The sequence below is a fragment of the Triticum aestivum genome, chromosome 6B, assembly GCF_018294505.1.
Source record: "Triticum aestivum cultivar Chinese Spring chromosome 6B, IWGSC CS RefSeq v2.1, whole genome shotgun sequence".
NCBI lineage: Eukaryota > Viridiplantae > Streptophyta > Magnoliopsida > Poales > Poaceae > Triticum > Triticum aestivum.
Genome location: NC_057810.1, coordinates 305693612 through 305714115, shown reverse-complemented (window position 1 = coordinate 305714115; position 20504 = coordinate 305693612).

Sequence of the window (20504 nt, the reverse complement as noted above, 5' to 3'; positions counted from 1 at the left end):
CGCCTCCCGAGCTTGTCATTCCCACATGGCTCGTTAGGTCTTCTCCCGAACCTTCTAAGGTCTCTTCTAGTCTAGAAAAAATTAATCCAAAGTTTTTTCTCTGTTTGATATTGATTTTCTGAAAATCCAAAAACAAGCAAAAAATAGCAACTAGCACTGGACACTATGTTAATAGGTTAGTCCCAAAAAATGATATATAATTGCATATAAAACATCCAAGATTGATACTATAATAGCATAGAACAATCAAAAATTATAGATACGCCGGAGACGTATCAGCGCCTCCCGAGCTTGTGGCTCCCTCGTGGACTTTCCCGACTCTGTTTTCTCCATGATTACTTGTCATGCACAAAAAAAATCATTATATATACTCCTCGCTGTTTTGACCACTGCATCGCAAGTTTCTCCTCTCTTCTTGTTTCAGCCTATTTTTCTGACAGATCTAGATCGCCATGGCTCCCCGAAGACTCCGTACCAAGCACCGGATCGTGCAACCTTCATCGAGCAAACATCCTTTCAGCGAAGTGTATTATGAGTGGTCGTCCAGAGAGGATGACACCGTCGAGCAGGAGGAAGCTAAGGAGGTCATGGGAAGCCGGACCCATGAAGGAAACCAACCCATGCCCACATAAGAGGCTACAAAATAGGGAGACGTCTTGCGAACCCTTTATCATAATCTCTCTCCATTTGAAATTGATACAATAAAGGTCGTTGAAGCAATTTGTGCCCATAATACATCGCTTACTCATGAGGTCATTGTACTGGAGGAAGAAAACCATGCTCTTCGAAGGATTAACATTAATTTGGAGTACTTATTGAAGCTGAAGGAAAAGCCTACCACCTCATCACCACCATCACCGAAGAAAGACACTTGAGTACACGAGTATGGGCACTACCCTAGGCTTGTTCCAGGCTTGGTGGAGGTGCCCCGGTATCGTATCACCATCATTTTTATCATCATTATCTATCTTAGTTCGATCCCTAGTTATTTCGTAATTTAGAAGAATAAAGTTTTAGTATGATCTAGTTTCGACTGCTTGTTTCGTGATCTATCTATCTATGTAATCGTGTGAGAGCTATATAATAAAGAGTAGTTTCGAGTTTTGCTTTGCTTTCTTGTTTCAATCTTAGCAATGAAAGAAAATAAAGAAGGAAAACATCATATGCTAATCCCATGGGGAGTAATTACTACACATAAAAGGAGTATAGTTGATAAAATTTGTTGGAAGTTAACAAACATAGCGTTGGTCATTGGTGCAATCCGTGAAAAAAGTAATAAAGGAACAGAGGTCTCACATATAAATATACTATCTTGAACATCTTTTATGATTGTGAGCCCCATTAAATATTCTATATCAATTAGTTGACGTTGGATAAGGAAGACAACATAGTGAGTTGTGTTTGCTTATATTCACATAGAAGTATATTGTCATGGATCCTCTAACATGTGGTGCGTGTCTAGGATCTTTTGCTAGCCAAAATTCGCACTAAGTAGAGATACTACTCGTGCATCCAAAACCCTTAAACCCGGTCTCTCGCCATGAGCATACACCATATCTACCTATGGATTGAATAAGATTCGTCAAGTAAGCTGTCATCAGTGCATAAAGCAATAAAAATTGCTCCTAAAAATGTATGATCTTTTATTGGAAGGGAAAATAAACTTTGTACGAACTTGTAATGGTGAAGAAATAAAAACGACATACTATATAATAAAGGTCGCTATCACAAGGGGCAATATAAAATGACGTTCTTTTCCATTAAGAGTTTGCACATCCAAAAACAAAAGGCACATGACAACCTTTGCTTCCCTTAACGAAAGGCCTATATTTTACTTTTTTGTATTTACTTTTATGCAAAGAGTCAATGATGTTCATCCCTATTCCGCTCTATGTACTCTCTAGTTGTCAAGCATCACATGGTGGGGAAAGATCCAGGCATATATATCGAGTTGGATGTAGGTGATCATGAGTTATTATTGTTGACATTATCCTCGAGATAAATAAGTTGGGTGGTGAAAACTATAAACCCCCATCTTTCTACGTGTTTGACTGAAAATGTTGCTCTATAAATATGTCGTGAGTGTCAGTAATCATGGAAGACTAAATGATAGTTGAGTGTGTGAACTTGCTAAACAAAGCTCTTACATAGACTATTTCTAAAAATATGATGGATTGTGATTGTTTCAATGACTGAGATCATAGTTTGTCAGTTCCCAGTGAAGTTTATGGTTCATACTTTAGTTTGTGAATGAATTGTTACTTTAGCATTAGAAGTTTTATGATGACATATTGCTGCTATGATAATAATCATGATGCTTTCATGTCCGTATATTGATTTTCTTAACACCTCTCTTGATAAACATGTGGTCATGACTATCGATTTCGACTTTCGCTTGAGGACAAGTCTAAGCTTGGGGGAGTTGATACGTCCATTTTGCATCATGTTTTCCTAATGTTATTTATTATGTTTCAGATTGTTATTTCACTTTATGATGCAATTCTTATGCCTTTTCTCTTTTATTTTGCAAGTTCCACATGAAGAGGGAGATTGTCGGCAGCTGAAATTCTGGACCGGAAAAGGCTACATCAGAGATAGCTATTCCGCACAACTCCAAGTGACCTGAAAATTTAGGGAGAATTATTTTGGAATATTGAAAGCACAAGTGCTCCCTAGGTGGTTTTGGTATTTATTGTCAACATATCTCTTGTTGGACTGACACTTCTATCTAGTATGTTTCAGATAAGTTCAACAATGGAGTGGCATGGACTAAAGGGTGTGGGAACTCCCTCAAGATGCTAAGGACAAAGGATTGGCTCAAGCTTCAAGCTCAAGACTCTTCATTTTCCATTTTAGTGATCCAAGATCACATTGAGTCTATAGGAAAAGCCAATACTATCAAGGAGGGATGAGGTGTTGCTTAATGAGCCTCTTGCTTCATGTGCTTAGTGATATGCTCCAAAACCCTCAGCTACTTTCCCACTTCCACAAATGACCTAAACCTAAAGCCAAAATCGGTCACACCGATTCTTTCTATCCAGCGCCACCGATTCCAAAAGTCTTAGCCACTGCCACAAACCCTAAGCAAATCGGCCTCACCGATAGGGATCTCGGTCGCACCGAGATGGGATTGTAATCTCTCTGTGTATGTCCATTATCAAAATCGGTCTCACCGAGTTTGAGCAATCGGTACTACCGAGATTACAATGCAAACTCTCTGGATAACTTATTACCAAAATCGGTCCCACCGAGTTTGTGTAATCGGTCAAACCGAGTTTGCCTGACCAACTCTCTGGAAAGCTTATTACCAAAATCGGTCTCACCGAGTTTGTGTAATCGGTCTTACCAAGATTACGTTATGCCCTAACCCTAACCATATCAGTCTCACCGAGTTGCATTTCGGTCCCACCGAAAATCCTAACGGTCACATTATTTGCTAAATCGATCTGACCGAGTTTAACGATTCGGTCCCACCGAGTTTGGTAGATTGTGTGTAACGGTTAGATTTTGTGTGGAGGCTATATATACCTCTCCACCTCCTCTTCATTCGTGGAGAGAGCCATCAGACTGAACCTACACTTCCAGCATACATTTTCTGAGAGAGAACTACCTACTCATGTGTTGAGGCCAAGATATTCCATTCCTACCATATGAATCTTGATCTCTAGCCTTCCCCAAGTTGCTTTCCACTCAAATCTTCTTTCCACCAGATCCAAAACCTATGAGAGAGAGTTGAGTGTTGGGGAGACTATCATTTGAAGCACAAGAGCAAGGAGTTCATCATCAACGCACCATTTGTTACTTCTTGGAGAGTGGTGTCTCCTAGATTGGCTAGGTGTCACTTGGGAGCCTCCGACAAGATTGTGGAGTTGAACCAAGGAGTTTGTAAGGGCAAGGAGATCGCCTACTTCGTGAAGATCTACCGCTAGTGAGGCAAGTCCTTCGTGGGCGACGGTCATGGTGGGATAGACAAGGTTGCTTCTTCGTGGACCCTTCGTGGGTGGAGCCCTCCGTGGACTCGCGCAACCGTTACCCTTCGTGGGTTGAAGTCTCCATCAACGTGGATGTACGATAGCACCACCTATCGGAACCACGCCAAAAACATCCGTGTCTCCAATTGTGTTTGAATCCTCCAAACCCTTCCCTTTACATTCTTGCAAGTTGCATGCTTTACTTTCCGCTGCTCATACACTCTTTGCATACTTGCTTGATATGTATTGTGAATGTTAAACTTGTGCCTAAACTCCACTTAAACTTAAGGAAACTTAAAAACTGCAACTTTGGTACTTAGTGTCTAATCACCCCCCCTCTAGACACCTCTTCTCAAGGTCCTACAAGTGGTATCAGAGCATTGGTCTCCATTGCTTTGGTTTAATCACCATTGGAGGAAGATGGATGAGTCTACTATTGGGAGTCTTAGACATAGCGTGCCTATTCTTGATGGAGAGTATTTTCATGAGTGAAAAAATGAGATGCTTGTTATTTTCAATCAATATCATTTGAACAAGTACATTGCTAGCCCTGTGCTCCTTATGTTAATCCTATGCATCCTACCCATGATGAGTCAATTGACATGATTAGAAATCTTAGAATTGCCGAACTTATCATTCGAGGATTGCCTAGAAACTTGATTGGATGCTTGCCTACTTTCAAGTGTGCCTACACCATATGGAAATTTCTTGAGGAACGATTTCCAGATTATTCCTTGAAAAATCTTGATGAAATTCTCCATAAGTCTATTGCTTTGAGTAAGATGAATTCTAGTGATCCTATGTTTGGTGATCGTCTATTTGAGCTTACAAACCTTATGCATGCCAAAGGAAATGTTGGCATTATTAGTGATATTATTTCCGAAGCTATAAAAATTCATAAGCAAGATCATTGTCAAACTCACTCTAACGAATTACCCTCTCTAGGACTTGATCCACCACATGACAATGTTGAACATGGATACTATGATGAGGATGATGATAGTGACTTTGATCTTGATGATGCAATGAGACATTTTGGTCTTATGGCGAATCTTCGGGGATATATGTCAGGAGGAAAGGAATGGGTTCTTGATAGTGGATGTACCGATCACATGACCGGAGATAAAGACATGTTTCGTGAGCTTGCTGATAATGATAGTCCTCGAAAGTATGTCACTTTCGGTGACAACTCAAAGGGTAAGGTGGTTGGCCTTGGTAAGGTGGCCATATCACATGATAGCTCCATACAAAATGTCATGCTCGTTGAATCTCTTGGATACAACTTACTTTCAGTATCTAGACTTGCTGATTTCGGTTTCAATGTCCTATTTACTAAAGTAGATTGCCAAGTGTTTCGTTGAGACAATCATAAAATGGTATTTACCGGTGTGCGTAGAGGTGATCTATACATTGTTGATTTCACTAAAAAGGCTCAACCTAAAACTTGCTTCATTGCTAAATCCTCAAAAGGTTGGCTATGGCATAGACGACTAGGTCACGTTGGTATGCGAAACCTTGACAAGCTTATTAAAGGAAATCATATCCTTGGTGTTAACGATGTCATATTTGATAAGGATAGACTTTGCAGTGCTTGTCAAGCAGGTAAACAGGTTGGAGGAAGACATCCCGTGAAGAACATCATGACCACAAGGAGGCCACTCGAGCTACTTCACATGGATCTCTTTGGTCCCAACTACTACAAGAGTCTCGGTGGAAATTCTTTTGGTCTAGTTATAGTTGATGATTTTTCAAGATTTACGTGGGTGTTCTTTCTCGATGATAAATCGCAGGTCCAAAAGATCTTCAAGAACTTCGCTAGGAAGGCCCAAAATCAATTTGAAGTGAAGATCAAGAAGGTTCGCAGCGACAACGGAATGGAGTTCAAGAACTCAACTGTGGATACCTTTCTTGACGAAGAAGGGATTTCACACAAGTTCTCGGCTACGTACACACCTCAACAAAACGGAGTTGTTGAGAGGAAGAACCGGACGATCATCGAAATGGCGAGAACGATGCTTGATGAGTACAAGACACCGAAGCACTTTTGGGCAGAAGCGATTGAGACAGCTTGTCATGCAACAAATCGCTTGTATCTTCACAAGCTACTCGGCAAGACGGTATACGAGCTCCTCACCGGTAACAAACCCCAAGTTGGATACTTTCGAGTATTCGGCTCAAAGTGCTACATTCTTGATAAGCATCGTCGTTCTAAATTTGCTCCTAAGTCTCATGAAGGTTTCCTACTTGGTTATGGCTCAAACTCTCACACTTACCGTTTCTACAACAATTTCACCCGAAAGGTTGAAGAGACGGTAGATGTGAAGTTTGATGAATCTAATGGCTCGCAAGTAGAGCAATTGCCAATTGATGTAGGAGACAAAGATCCTTCGGAAGCAATCCAAGACTTGTCTATTGGCAAGGTCCGTCCAACGGAGGTGAAGGAGAGTACCTCGTCCGTCCAAGTGGAAGCTTCTACTTCACGACAAGGTGAACCAAGAGTTGACACGGAAGCATCCACAAGTGGGACACACCAAGATGAAGAAAACGAGGAAGTGCATCAAGATGAACGTCAACAACCTCCTTCTCCACCACGACAAGAGAACGACAATGCCAACAATGATGAAGGCCAAGATGAAGAAGATGTTCAACAAAGACCCAAGCAAAAGCTTTCACGAGTTCGAGCAAGAATTGCTAAAGATCATCTCGTCGAGCAAATCTACAATGACATTCAAACCGGGAGAATCACTCGCTCTAAAACTCGTTTAGCTAACTTTTGTGAAAACTATTCTTTCATCTCTAGCATTGAACCTATGAAGGTTGAAGAAGCATTGGAAAATCCGGATTGGATAAATGCTATGCATGAAGAGCTACATAACTTTGAGAGGAACCAAGTTTGGACATTGGTTGAGAAGCCCGACAACAACCACAACGTCATCGGTACCAAATGGGTGTTTCGCAACAAGAAAGATGAAGATGGACAAGTAGTTCGCAACAAAGCATGTCTCGTCGCCCAAGGCTACACACGAGTCGAAGGTATGGACTATGGTGAGACTTATGCTCCCGTTGCTAGACTTGAGTCCATTCGCATCTTACCTGCCTATGCAAATCATCATGATATCACCTTGTACCAAATGGACATTAAAAGTGCTTTTCTAAATGGTGAAATAGAGGAGGAAGTTTATGTTAAGCAACCTCCCGGCTTTGTCAATCCTAAGAAACCCAATCATGTTTACAAACTTCACAAAGCTCTTTATGGTCTTAAACAAGCTCCTAGAGCATGGTATAAATGCTTGACCAAGTTCCTTATTGAAAAAGGCTTTGAAATTGGGAAAATTGATTCTACACTTTTTACTAAAAGGGTTAATGGAGAACTATTTGTGTGCCAAATCTATGTTGATGATATTATATTTGGTTCAACTAACCCTCATTTTAGTGAAAAGTTTGGGAAGCTAATGTCGGAGAAGTTTGAGATGTCTATGATGAGTGAACTCAAATTCTTTCTTGGGTTGCAAATCAAGCAAACTAAGGAAGGTACCTTTGTTTCTCAAACGAAGTACACTAAGGACTTATTCAAGAAGTTCAATATGCAAGAATGCAAAGGTATGTCTACACCCATGCCTACTAGTGGACATATTGACTTGACCAAAGATAGTGAACCAGTTGATCAAAAGGTTTATCGCTCTATGATTGGTTCATTGTTATATCTATGTGCTTCACGTCCCGATATCATGCTAAGTGTGTGCATGTGTGCACGATATCAAGCTGCTCCTAAGGAATGTCATCTTAAGGCCGTGAAAAGGATAGTGAGATACTTAATACATACACCAAACTTTGGCATTTGGTATCCTAAGAGGGCCTCTTTCGATCTTGTTGGCTATTCCGACTCGGACTATGCCGGAGACAAGGTTGATAGAAAGTCCACTTCGGGTACTTGTCAATTTCTTGGTAGATCTCTTGTGTCTTGGTCCTCCAAGAAAAAAAACTCGGTATCCTTATCCACCGCCGAAGCTGAATATATTGCCGCTGGTTCATGTTGTGCTCAATTACTTTGGATGACCCAAACTCTTAAAGATTATGGGATATATGTGAGACATGTTCCATTGCTTTGTGACAATGAAAGTGCTATCAAAATTGGTCATAATCCTGTGCAACATTCTCGAACTAAGCATATTGAAGTTCGTCATCATTTCATTCGAGATCATGTTGCTAAGGGTGACATTGATCTTAAGCATGTTCGCACCGAAAAGCAATTGGCGGATATATTCACTAAACCTCTTGATGAGAAAGTGTTTTGCAGGTTAAGAGGAGAATTGAACATCATTGATGCTTCAAACTTGGAGTAGAAACTCCATTGGATACATTCAAGACATGAGCTTATGACTAATCCTTGATATTTCTCTTATGATGAAAATCTCATGTCTTGGATATATTTGCATCTTGCATGTTATCTAACCCATGTAGGTACTTGGTGGAATCAAATTCCATGAGATTGTAATCTACTCACATCTTGAGCAATCTCTACATCACCAAGTCTCTACACTATGGTGGTTGAAGACAAGGAAGCAGGGAACCACTCAAACATATCCTTTGACAAATTCTATGTTGAGCTTCATGATTGTCATTTTTTGATACACAAGTGCTCTTCCTTGCAAGAACTAACCCATGTAGGTAGATGGACTCAAATTCCAAGTGGTGCTCCAAATTCCTGATGAGCTACATCAACCTTGAGCAACCCACACAAGTTCAACTACATGACTACACCACCAACCAAGGTATGTTATTCCATCTTAGAGAAGCTTTGCTCCAAGTCATGAGGTAAAGCAACTCGACAAGATGTGAATACATCAAGATGCTTAAACGAAAAATGGCAACCCCATTTTGAGCTTAAACGATGAGTATGACCTATGATTAAGTGATCTCACTTGACTCCTAAGTCAATATACTCTAACATAGGTGACTTTGTCGCTGACCATCTCTAGATGAAGTTCTCCTGTGTTCTTTTCTGTGTTTTTGCATTTGTCTCATGCATATTTGTTTCCCCTTTCAAAAAAAACTTCATCTAGATTTCTTTCTGTTTGCTATGCATTTTCTGCATCCCAATTCCTTGCATATCTTTCAGTGAATTCCTTGAAAATCTTTGTAAGATTTTACTAGTCTAGTGAGCTGAGGTGACAAGCGTTTTCTCTGAGATGAACTCGGTTTCACCGATTTGTTGCTTTCGGTCCACCTGAATCCTTTCGGTACAACCGAAGCATACCACTCGGTGCCACCGATTTCACAACAGGAAAAACAATTTGCCACATATTCTATGTTTCTTCTGATCCAGCTCCACTCAATGAATCTTGTCCTCTACAAGCATCACATTTTTATCATTTCTTTGTGTTGTGTCTCAAGGACCAACCCATTCGACGGATTCCAGAAAACCCTTCTTGGAAATTGATGTCAAAGGGGGAGAGAGAGAACATCAAAGCTTATCATTTAGAGAGAGATCACATCAAAGAAAGAGTTTATCATCTCCTAAAGGGAGAGAGAGACCCTCAAAGGGGGAGAGAGATCCTCAAGGGGAGAGAGAGATCTCCAGGGGGGAGAATACTTAAGTAGAAAGTATTTCCCAAGGATCCCAGATGCTTGGTGTTCAAGAGGAGAGATGCCCACATGTCTTCTTGAGGGGAGAGACATGTTCATATGATCTGCCGTGCTTATTTGCATTAGCATACATTAGTTCTCATCATCATTCATATCTTTCAGCTCTGATTTTCTATTCCCTATCTTCTCCCAGTATCCCACGCTAGATTCAGGGGGAGCAAGACATCTAAAGGAAAGAGATCATTCAAATTCATTGCATATCTTTACTCTTGGAGACATGTCTAATCCAATGTGGTACTTAGTACTCACTCTCTACATGTCATCCCAGTCTTGGTATTCTTGTAGTTTCTTCTGTTTGCTCTGGCTAGTAGATGCATCTGTGTAATCTAACCTTGTTTGCGCAGGTTCATTTCATCCCAAGCCAACTCAAGACTACAAGGTAAGCATATGCATCACAATCATGTGTATGAGGAATTCTTGCTGATGTACATATTGTTTGCAAGAAGGACTCATGAGCATGAAGGTATTTTCTTTAATATTCTTGGCTCTGATGCATATGGCCAAGATACATGTAACACATTGCCTGCTCTATCATGGTTATGCTCTCACATGCTTTTATATTCCATATTTACATGATTGCATACATGTAGGGGGAGCCTATGTTTGTTATATATCTTTCCAAAGCTTTACTTACTACTCCTTATATCTTTATCTAAAGCTTTGATGTATGTTGCCATCAATTACCAAAAAAGGGGAGATTGAAAGCACAAGTGCTCCCTAGGTGGTTTTGGTAATTAATGTCAACATATCTCTTGTTGGACTGACACTTCTATCTAGTATGTTTCAGATAAGTTCAACAATGGAGTGGCATGGACTAAAGGGTGTGGGAACTCCCTCAAGATGCTAAGGACAAAGGATTGGCTCAAGCTTCAAGCTCCAGACTCTTCATTTTCCATTTTAGTGATCCAAGATCACATTGAGTCTATAGGAAAAGCCAATACTATCAAGGAGGGATGAGGTGTTGCTTAATGAGCCTCTTGCTTCATGTGCTTAGTGATATGCTCCAAAACCCTCAGCTACTTTCCCACTTCCACAAATGACCTAAACCTAAAGCCAAAATCGGTCACACTTATTCTTTCTATCCGGAGCCACCGGTTCCAAAAGTCTTAGCCACTGCCACAAACCCTAAGCAAATCAGTCTCACCGATAGGGATCTCGGTCGCACCGAGATGGGATTGTAATCTCTCTGTGTATGTCCATTATCAAAATCGGTCTCACCGAGTTTGAGCAATCGGTACTACCGAGATTACAATGCAAACTCTCTAGATAACTTATTACCAAAATTGGTCCCACCGAGTTTGTGTAATCGGTCAAACCCAGTTTGCCTGACCAACTCTCTAGAAAGCTTATTACCAAAATTGGTCTCAGCGAGTTTGTGTAATTGGTCTTACCGAGATTACGTTATGCCCTAACCCTAACCATATCGGTCTCACCGAGTTGCATTTCGGTCCCACCGGAAATCCTAACGGTCACATTATTTGCTAAATCGGTCTGACCGAGTTTAACGATTCGGTACCACTGAGTTTGGTAGATTGTGTGTAACGGTTTGATTTTGTGTGGAGGCTATATATACCTCTCCACCTCCTCTTCATTCGTGGAGAGAGCCATCAGACTGAACCTACACTTCCAGCATACATTTTCTGAGAGAGAACTACCTACTCATGTGTTGAGGCCAAGATATTCCATTCCTACCATATGAATCTTGATCTCTAGCCTTCCCCAAGTTGCTTTCCACTCAAATCTTCTTTCCACCAGATCCAAAACCTATGAGAGAGAGCTGAGTGTTGGGGAGACTATCATTTGAAGCACAAGAGCAAGGAGTTCATCATCAACTCACCATTTGTTACTTCTTGGAGAGTGGTGTCTCCTAGATTGGCTAGGTGTCACTTGGGAGCCTCCGACAAGATTTTGGAGTTGAACCAAGGAGTTTGTAAGGGCAAGGAGATTGCCTACTTCATGAAGATCTACTGCTAGTGAGGCAAGTCCTTCGTGGGCGGCGGCCATGGTGGGATAGACAAGGTTGCTTCTTCGTGGACCCTTTGTGGGTGGAGCCCTCCGTGGACTCGCGCAACCGTTACCCTTCGTGGGTTGAAGTCTCCATCAACGTGGATGTACGATAGCACCACCTATCGGAACCACGCCAAAAACATCCGTGTCTCCAATTGCGTTTGAATCCTCCAAACCCTTCCCTTTACATTCTTGCAAGTTGCATGCTTTACTTTCCGCTGCTCATACACTCTTTGCATACTTGCTTGATATGTATTGTGAATGTTAAACTTGTGCCTAAACTCCACTTAAACTTAAGGAAACTTAAAAACTGCAACTTTGGTACTTAGTGTCTAATCATCCCCCCCCCTCTAGACACATCTTCTCAAGGTCCTACAAATATATAAAAAATATTGGCGAAAGAAATACCAGGAGGGGGCCACCAGGGAGCGACAAGCTCAAGGGGGGCACCCTATGAGCTTGTGGGGCCCCTGTCAGGCCTCCGGTGCCCAACTTCTGCTATACGAGGCCATTTTCCCTAGAAAAACAAGAAGAAGACTTTCGGGACGAAGCGCCGCCATCTCAAGGCGGAACCTGGGCAGGAGCATTTTTGCTCTCTGGCGGAGCAATTCCATCGGGGAAACTTCCCTCCGAGAGGGGGAAATTGAAGCCATCGACATCACCAATGATCCTCTCATCATGGGAGGACCAATCTTCATCAACATCTTCACCAATACCATCTCATCTCAAACCCTAGTTCATCTCTTGTATTCAATCTTTGTCCCCGAACCCCAGATTGGTACTTGTGGGTTGCTAGTAGCGTTGATTACATCTTGTAGTTGATGCTAGTTGGTTTACTTGGTGGAAGATTAAGTGTTCAAATCCTCAAGCATATTCATTATACCTCTGATCTTGAACATGAGTATGATTTGTGAGTAGTTACTTTTGTTCTTGAGGACATGAGAGAAGTCTTGTTATAAGTAAGCATGTGTCGTTGGTATTCGTTCGATATTTTGATGATATGTATGTTGTTGCTTCCTTTAGTGGTGTCATGTGAACGCCGACTAAATGACACTTCACCATACTTGGGCCTGAAGGCACTGTGGAGTAATAAGTATATGATGGGTTGCTAGAGTGACAGAAGCTTAAACCCTAGTTTATGTGTTGTTCCGTAAGGGACTGATTTGGATCCATGTGTTTCATGCTATGGTTAGATTTATCTTAATTCTTCTTTCGAAGTTGTGGATGCTTGCGAGCGGGTTAATCATAAGTGGGTTGCTTGTTCAACTAAGAATAGTACCCAAGCACCGGTTCACCCACATGTCAAATTATCAAAGTAACTAACGCGAAGCAACTAAACATGATGAACATGACTAGGCAACAATTCCCATGTGCCCTCGAGAGCACCTTGCTATATATAAGAGAACTTTCCGGCTTGTCATTTGCTATAAAAAGGATTGGGCCACCTTGCTGCACCTTGTTACCATTGTTACTTGTTACTTGCTATGAATTATCTTACTACAAAACTATCTGTTACCGTTACTTTCAGTGCTTGCAGGAAATGCCTTGTTGTAAACCGCTTATCATTTTCTTATGCTCCTCGTTGGGTTCGACACTCTTACATATCAAAAGGACTACGATTGATCCCCTATACTTGTGGGTCATCAAATACCTTGTCCCTTGACTTACCAACAAGAGGTTTTGTGACTCCATGAACTAGTGCATGACGTTGAAGTTGGTTGCACAAGTTCTTGCCATGAATTAATATGAGTGAAGTTTGTTGGCGGAGTCACCCTCAAGAACTCTCTAGTTCTTGTTCTTTGGCACCCACATCAACTTGGTGGGAATCTTCAGAGTTGTAGTTGTACTTGATGAAGTTTTGGGAACCCACTTGGCCAAGGCTTGAGGTGGTTCTTCAAATGAGTCAACCTCTTGTTGAAGCTTGTCGTTGCCTTTTAGATTGTGGTCTTGTGATGGAAGATCATCTTGAGCTTGTGTCCCCTTAAAAGAAGTAGGATCATACTTCTATTATTGAGGAACAAACTTCATATTAGGGTATTGATCTTCTTCCCACTCAACTCCATTGGCATTGAACTTTCGTTCAAAACCAACACCTTAGTTCTTCCGGTGCCTTCCTTGCTTGCGAACAATCTCATCAAATTGCTTACTCCCGGCAAGGCTCTTGTAGACACCATTTTCTATAATTCCTTTCAATAAATTGTTTTCTTGCTCAAGTCTAACTTGGTTAAGAGAATCATTAGTGGAATCAATATAACTAATAGAAGTAACAATATTAGATTTAGCATTGTTATTGTTATTACTAGAGGTAGAACCTTTCTTACCCTTGTTACTAGTTTGCATAGATTTAACTTGTGGCATAAAGGTAGATAAGATAAGACGTTTCGAAATGTAAGAGGAACTCTTCTTTCAAAGATCATCATTGATAGCTTTTAGATGCTCATGCTCTTGCTCTAAATGTAGCTTCTCAAACTGTAGCTTTCTCATGAGTTATTAGGAGCTCTCTATGATCCTCTTAAGTTATTTCATGAGCTACTTAAGAGTGTTTAGTTCTTTAGTTAAATGTTCAATCTCTCTCTTAGCATTTCATCCGTTTCATCTTGACTATCATGATTACTAGCAAGTTAATTGTAGCTTACATCACTAGATTTATTAACAAGCAAGTCATCATCACCTAGAAAATCATCCTCATCGCTATTAAACTCAAGGTACTCGGGGTGTGATACCTTGGGGCCTTTAGCCATGAAGCATCTTCCAACTCCTTCATTTGGATTTGGAGGATACAAGAGCATGTCCGGCAACACCTTCATAATGACTATAATCGGAGTTGGAATGATAACTTCTCTCAGATTGGTTGTTAGAGTCAGAGTTAGAAACCCATTCACCAACATGAGCTTGATGTCTTCTTCTAGAGTAGCTCTTGGTTGAATTGTCTTTCCTTTTCGAATCCCTGCTTCTCCGAGAAGGTCGTCATTCATAACAATCATCTCTACTCCTCTCTCTCTCTCTCTATGAGGTGATTCATCTCTTCTACTCTTTCTTCTAGGTGATTCGTCTCTTTTCTTGTGAGGTGCCATACACTCATTAGAGTATTTTTCGGGTCTTCCACAGTTGTAGCAATTACAGTCACGACTTGATGATCTTTGCGCATAGTCGCATAGTGTCTTGAGTTGGTCTCTCTTTGCTTATATTCTTGTAGAACTTGTTGACATTCTTCACCATTAGGCTCATCTCCTCATTGGATACTAGCTTGTCACTTGATGTTGTGGGAGCATCACTTGGAGCTTTGTAAGCACCACTTGACTTGTTGTGGAACTCCTCTTTGTACTTGATTGACATTTTATGAGCATTAATGCTTTCAATGACTTCTGTGGGCTTGAAATCTTTGTAGTTGGGCATCATTCGGATCAATGTGCACATGGTATCATATTTTCCATCCAAGGCTCTAAGGATCTTCTTAATGATGAATTTGTTGGTCATCTCTTTGCTTCCTAAGTTGGCAATCTGATTTGTGGTGAGAACGAGCCTAGAGTAATTTTTTGGGACTCCTTCACCATCCTTCATCTTGAACTTGTCAAGTCGACTTTGAACCATATCCAACTTGGATTCCTTGACGGACTTGGTACCTTAGTGCATTGTTGGGATCCATGGTAGGGTGCATTGACTACAAATTAAAAATTTCCTACGCACTGATCAACCAAGAACATGCTACAAGAGATAGATCATGGATCATTACCACTAGACACACACTACCGTGCAGCGGAAAAAGAGTTGGGGCAGCGTGTTCACGTGGTTCGTCTCCTCCTCGTCCGATCTCCCTCAAACAGCTGGTTGTCGGATCTCGTGTACCAGTTTGCCGGAGCGGCGCAAGTGCACCGCCTCTAACAGTATCCGCGCGTGCAGGAGGAACACCGTGCAGCGGACTGATAGGTTCGTGAAGAAAATATGCCCTAGAGGCAACAATAAAGTTATTATTTATTTCCTTATTTCATGATAAATGTTTATTATTCATGCTAGAATTGTATTAGCCGGAAACTTAGTACATGTGTGAATACATAGACAAAACATATTGTCCCTAGTATGCCTCTACTTGACTAGCTCGTTAATCAAAGATGGTTATGTTTCCTAACCATAGACATGTGTTTTCATTTGATGAACGGGACCACATCATTAGGAGAATGATGTGATGGACAAGACCCATCCATTAGCTTAACATTATGATCGTGACACTTTCATTGCTATTGCTTTCTTCATGACTTATACACGTTCCTCAGACTATGAGATTATGCAACTCTCGAATACCGGAGGAACACCTCGTGTGCTATCAAATGTCACAATGTAACTGGGTGATTATAAAGATGCTCTACAGGTGTCTCCGAAGGTGTTTGTTGGGTTGGCATAGATCGAGATTAGGATTTGTCACTTTGTGTATCGGAGAGGTATCTCTAGGCCCTCTCGGTAATGCTCATTACTATAAGCCTTGCAAGCAATGTGACTAATGAGTTAGTTGTGGGATGAAGCATTATGGAACGAGTAAAGAGACTTGCCAGTAACGAGATTGAACTAGGTATGATGATACCGACGATCGAATCTCGGACAAGTAACATACCGATGACAAAGGGAACAATGTATGTTGTTATGCGGTTTGACCGATAAATATCTTCGTAGAATATGTAGGAGCCAATATGAGAATCCAGGTTCCGCTATTGGTTATTGACCGGAGATGTGTCTCAGTCATGTCTACATAGTTCTCGAACCCGTAGGGTCTGCACGCTTAATGTTCGATGACGATTTGTATTATGAGTTATGTGTTTTGATGACCACAGTTTGTTCGGGGTCCCGGATGAGATCAGGGATGACGAGGAGTCTCCAAATGGTCGTGATGTAAAGATTCATATATTGGAAGGCTATATTCGGACATCAGAAAGGTTCCGAGTGATTCAAGTATTTTTTGGAGTACCCGAGAGTTACGGGAATTCACTGGGGAAGTTAATGGGCCTTATTGGGCTTTAGTGGAGAGAGGGAAGTAGGGCCACGAGGTGGCGCGCACCTCCCCCCTACCCAAACCGAATTGGACAAGAGGTGGGGCGTGCCCCCCTTTTCCTTCTCCCTCTACCTCCTTTCCTTCTTTCCTACTCTGAAAAGGAAAGGGAATCCTACTAGGACTCCCTACACTTGGCGCGCCCCTAGGAGGGCCAGCCTCTCTCCCTCCCTCCTTTCTATACGTGGGCAGGGGGCACCCCAAAGACACACAAGTTTCTCTTAACCGTGTGTGGTGCCCCCCTCCACAGTTACGCACCTCAACCATACCATCATTGTGCTTAGGCGAAGCCCTACGCTGGTAACATCATCATCACCGTCGCCACGCCATCGTGCTGACGTAACTCACCCTCGTCCTCAACTAGATCAAGAGCACGAGTGACGTCATCGAGCTGAACGTGTGCTGAACACGGAGGTGCCGTACGTTCGGCACTTAATCAGTTGGATCACGAAGAAGTTCGACTACATCAACCACGTTATTGAAACACTTCCGCTTTCGGTCTATGAGGGTACGTGGACACAATCTCCCCTCTCGTTGCTATGCATCACCTAGATAGATCTTGCGTGATCGTAGGAAAATTTTGAACTTACTGCGTTCCCCAACAGTGGCATTCGAGCCAGGTCTATGCGTAGATGTTTTATGCACGAGTAGAACACAAAGAGTTGTGGGCGATAATAGTCATACTGCTTACCACCAACGTCTTACTTTGATTCGGCGGTACTATTGGATGAAGCGGCCCGAACCGACATTACATGACCGCGTTCATGAGACTGATTCTACCGACGTGCTTTTGCACACAGGTGGCTGGCAGGTGTCTGTTTCTCCAACTTTAGTTGAATCAAGTTTGACTACGGCCGGTCCTTGTTGAAGGTTAAAACAACACACTTGACAAAAAATCGTTGTGGTTTTGATGCGTAGGTAAGAACGGTTCTTGCTAGAAGCCCGTAGCAGCCACGTAAAACTTGCAATAACAAAGTAGAGGACATCTAACTTGTTTTTGCAGGGCTTGCTGTGATGTGATATGGTCAAGACAAGATGTGATATAATTTGTGTTTTGTAACAAAGTTATCGGCAACTAGCAGGAGCCATATGGTTGTCGCTTTATTGTATGCAATGCAATCGCCATGTAATTCTTTTACATTATCACTAAGCGGTAGTGATAGTCGTAGTAACAATAGTTGGTGAGATGACAATGATGCTATGATGGAGATCAAGGTGTCGTGCCGGTGATGATGGAAATCATGACGATGCTTCGGTGATGGAGATCATGAGCACAAGATGATGACGACCATATCATGTCACATATTTTGATTGCATGTGATGTTTATCTTTTATGCATCTTATTTTGCTTAGTTCGGCGGTAGCATTATAAGATGACCCCTTACTAAAATTTCAAGGTGTAAGTGTTCTCCTTGAGTATGCACCATTGTGACAGTTCTTCGTCCCGAGACACCACGTGATGATCGGGTGCGATAAGCTCTACGTTCACATACAACGGGTGCAAGCCAGTTTTGCACACGCAGAATACTCATGTTAAACTTGATGAGCCTAACATATGCAGATATGGCCTCAGAACACTGGAGACTGAAAGGTTGAGCGTGAATCATATAGTAGATATGATCAACATAGTGATGTTCTCACGTGATGATCGGACATGGTTGATAACCCACAAGTATAGGGGATCAATTGTAGCCTCTTTCGATAAGTAAGAGTGTCGAACCCAACGAGGAGCTAAAGGTAGAACAAATATTCCCTCATGTTCTATCGACCACCTATACAACTCTACGCACGCTTAACGTTCGCTTCACCTAAAACAAGTATGGAACTAGAAGTACTTTGTAGGTGTTTGTCGGATGTTGGGTTCCGTCAGACCCTTAAGGTTCGAACTCTGGGGTGCGCGCAAAGATCTTCCCCCTACCAATCCACATCCAAACGCTTTGCGAGAATCTAAGCTAGATGATGAACAACATGAGAGACACAAGATTTATACTGGTTCGGGCCACCGTTGTGGTTTAATACCCTACTCTAGTGTGTGGTGTGGTGGATTGCCTCAGGGGCTGATGATGAATAGTACAAGGGGAAGAAACAGCCTCGTGAGAGGTGTTCTTGGGCTGGTGCGATGAACTACTTGGGAGAGTTCGATCACCTCTCGATATGATGGGGACTCTATGAGATATCTCCCTCTACTGTGGTGGCTAGCTCTATATATAGAGGCCCTGGTCCTCTTCCCAAATATTGAGCGGGAAGGGCACCAACAATGGCCGTTTTGAAGGGGAACATCTAGTAGAAGCTATCCTAACTAATGTTGGCCTTCGGCTGCCAAAGGCACTAGCGATGACGCCGTCTTGGGCTCCACGGTGACCTCCATCCTGACGCTCTGTTGGTCTTGGTCTCGTTGCACCGAAATGGTAACCTTTGCCTGATGCCTCGGTACTCCACGCCTGTGCTTGCCCCTTTGCACCAAAGAGGAAACAAGGACACTGCGCAGGCCGGCGCCCGCCTAGTGCCCGCCTAGTCTCGATCGTCACGACTTGCGTCACGAGCACCTCGCGAGGTACCCTTGCCTTGATCTCTCTGCCTCCTCACGAGCCTGCCTGGCGAGGCCGCTCTTGAGGAAGCCTTGCATCGTCCACCCCACGAGGCTTGGCCCCTCGCGAGGGTCTTGAGTTTGTGTTGATGAAGATGGGCCGCATTGGGCCGCTGCTTGAGCCACGCCGCAGGCCGCAGGCAGGCAAGTCTGGGGACCCCCGTTCCCAGAACACCGACTATAGACCCCGGGCCCAAGGCGCGCTCGGACTTGGCTTAGCAGAGAAGCGAAGGGGCAAGTGCGGAGCGCCGCGGGCCCCAACAGCCTGTGGCCTTGGGCGCCGCGTGGCGGTTGATTGCACGTGGGCGTTGAGGGAGTCCTGGATTAGGGGGTATCCGGACAGCCGGACTATATACATCGTCCGGACTATTGGAGCGTGAAGATACAAGACTCAAGACTCCGTCCCGTGTCCGGATGGGACTCTCCTTTGCGTGGAAGACAAGCTTGGCGATCCGGATATTATATTTCCTTCCTTGTAACCGACTCCATGTAAACCCTAGCTCTCTCCGGTGTCTATATAAACCGGAGAGGTTGGTCCTTAGAAGGCCGATCACAATTACAATCATAATCATCATAGGCTAGCTTCTAGGGTTTAGCCTCTACGACCTCGTGGTAGATCTACTCTTGTGCTACTCATATCGTCAATATTAATCAAGCAGGAAGTAGGGTTTTACCTCCATCGAGAGGGCCCGAACCTGGGTAAACATTGTGTCCCTTGCTTCCTGTTACCATCAGCCTAAGACGCATAGATCGGGACCCCCTACCTTAGATCCGCCGGTTTTGACACCAACATTGGTGCTTTCATTGAGAGTTCATCTGTGTCGTCGCTGCAAGGCTCGATGGCTCCTTCAATCATCATCAACGACACGTTCCAGGGTGAAACCTTTCTCCCCGGATAGATCTTTGTGTTCGGTGGCTTCGCACCACGGGCTAATTCGCTTGGCCATCTGGAGCAGATCGACAGCTACGCCCCTGGCCACCAGGTCAGGTTCGGAAACTTGAACTACACGGCCGACATTCGCAGAGACTTGATCTTTGATGGATTCGGGCCTGTGCCAGGAGCACCGGACAGTCACGATGAGCATGGCTTAGACCTGCTGTCGGACAATGCTTGGGATATCGCTCCTGCAGTAGCCCCGGACCTAAATCCGGAGCAGGCTGCGTTGCCTAAGGATGGAGGGATGGACCCCGCCCCGCAGGCCGCACACTCCTCGGCGGTGGAGCCGAACACATGCCTCACTTCTGAGGAAGCCTG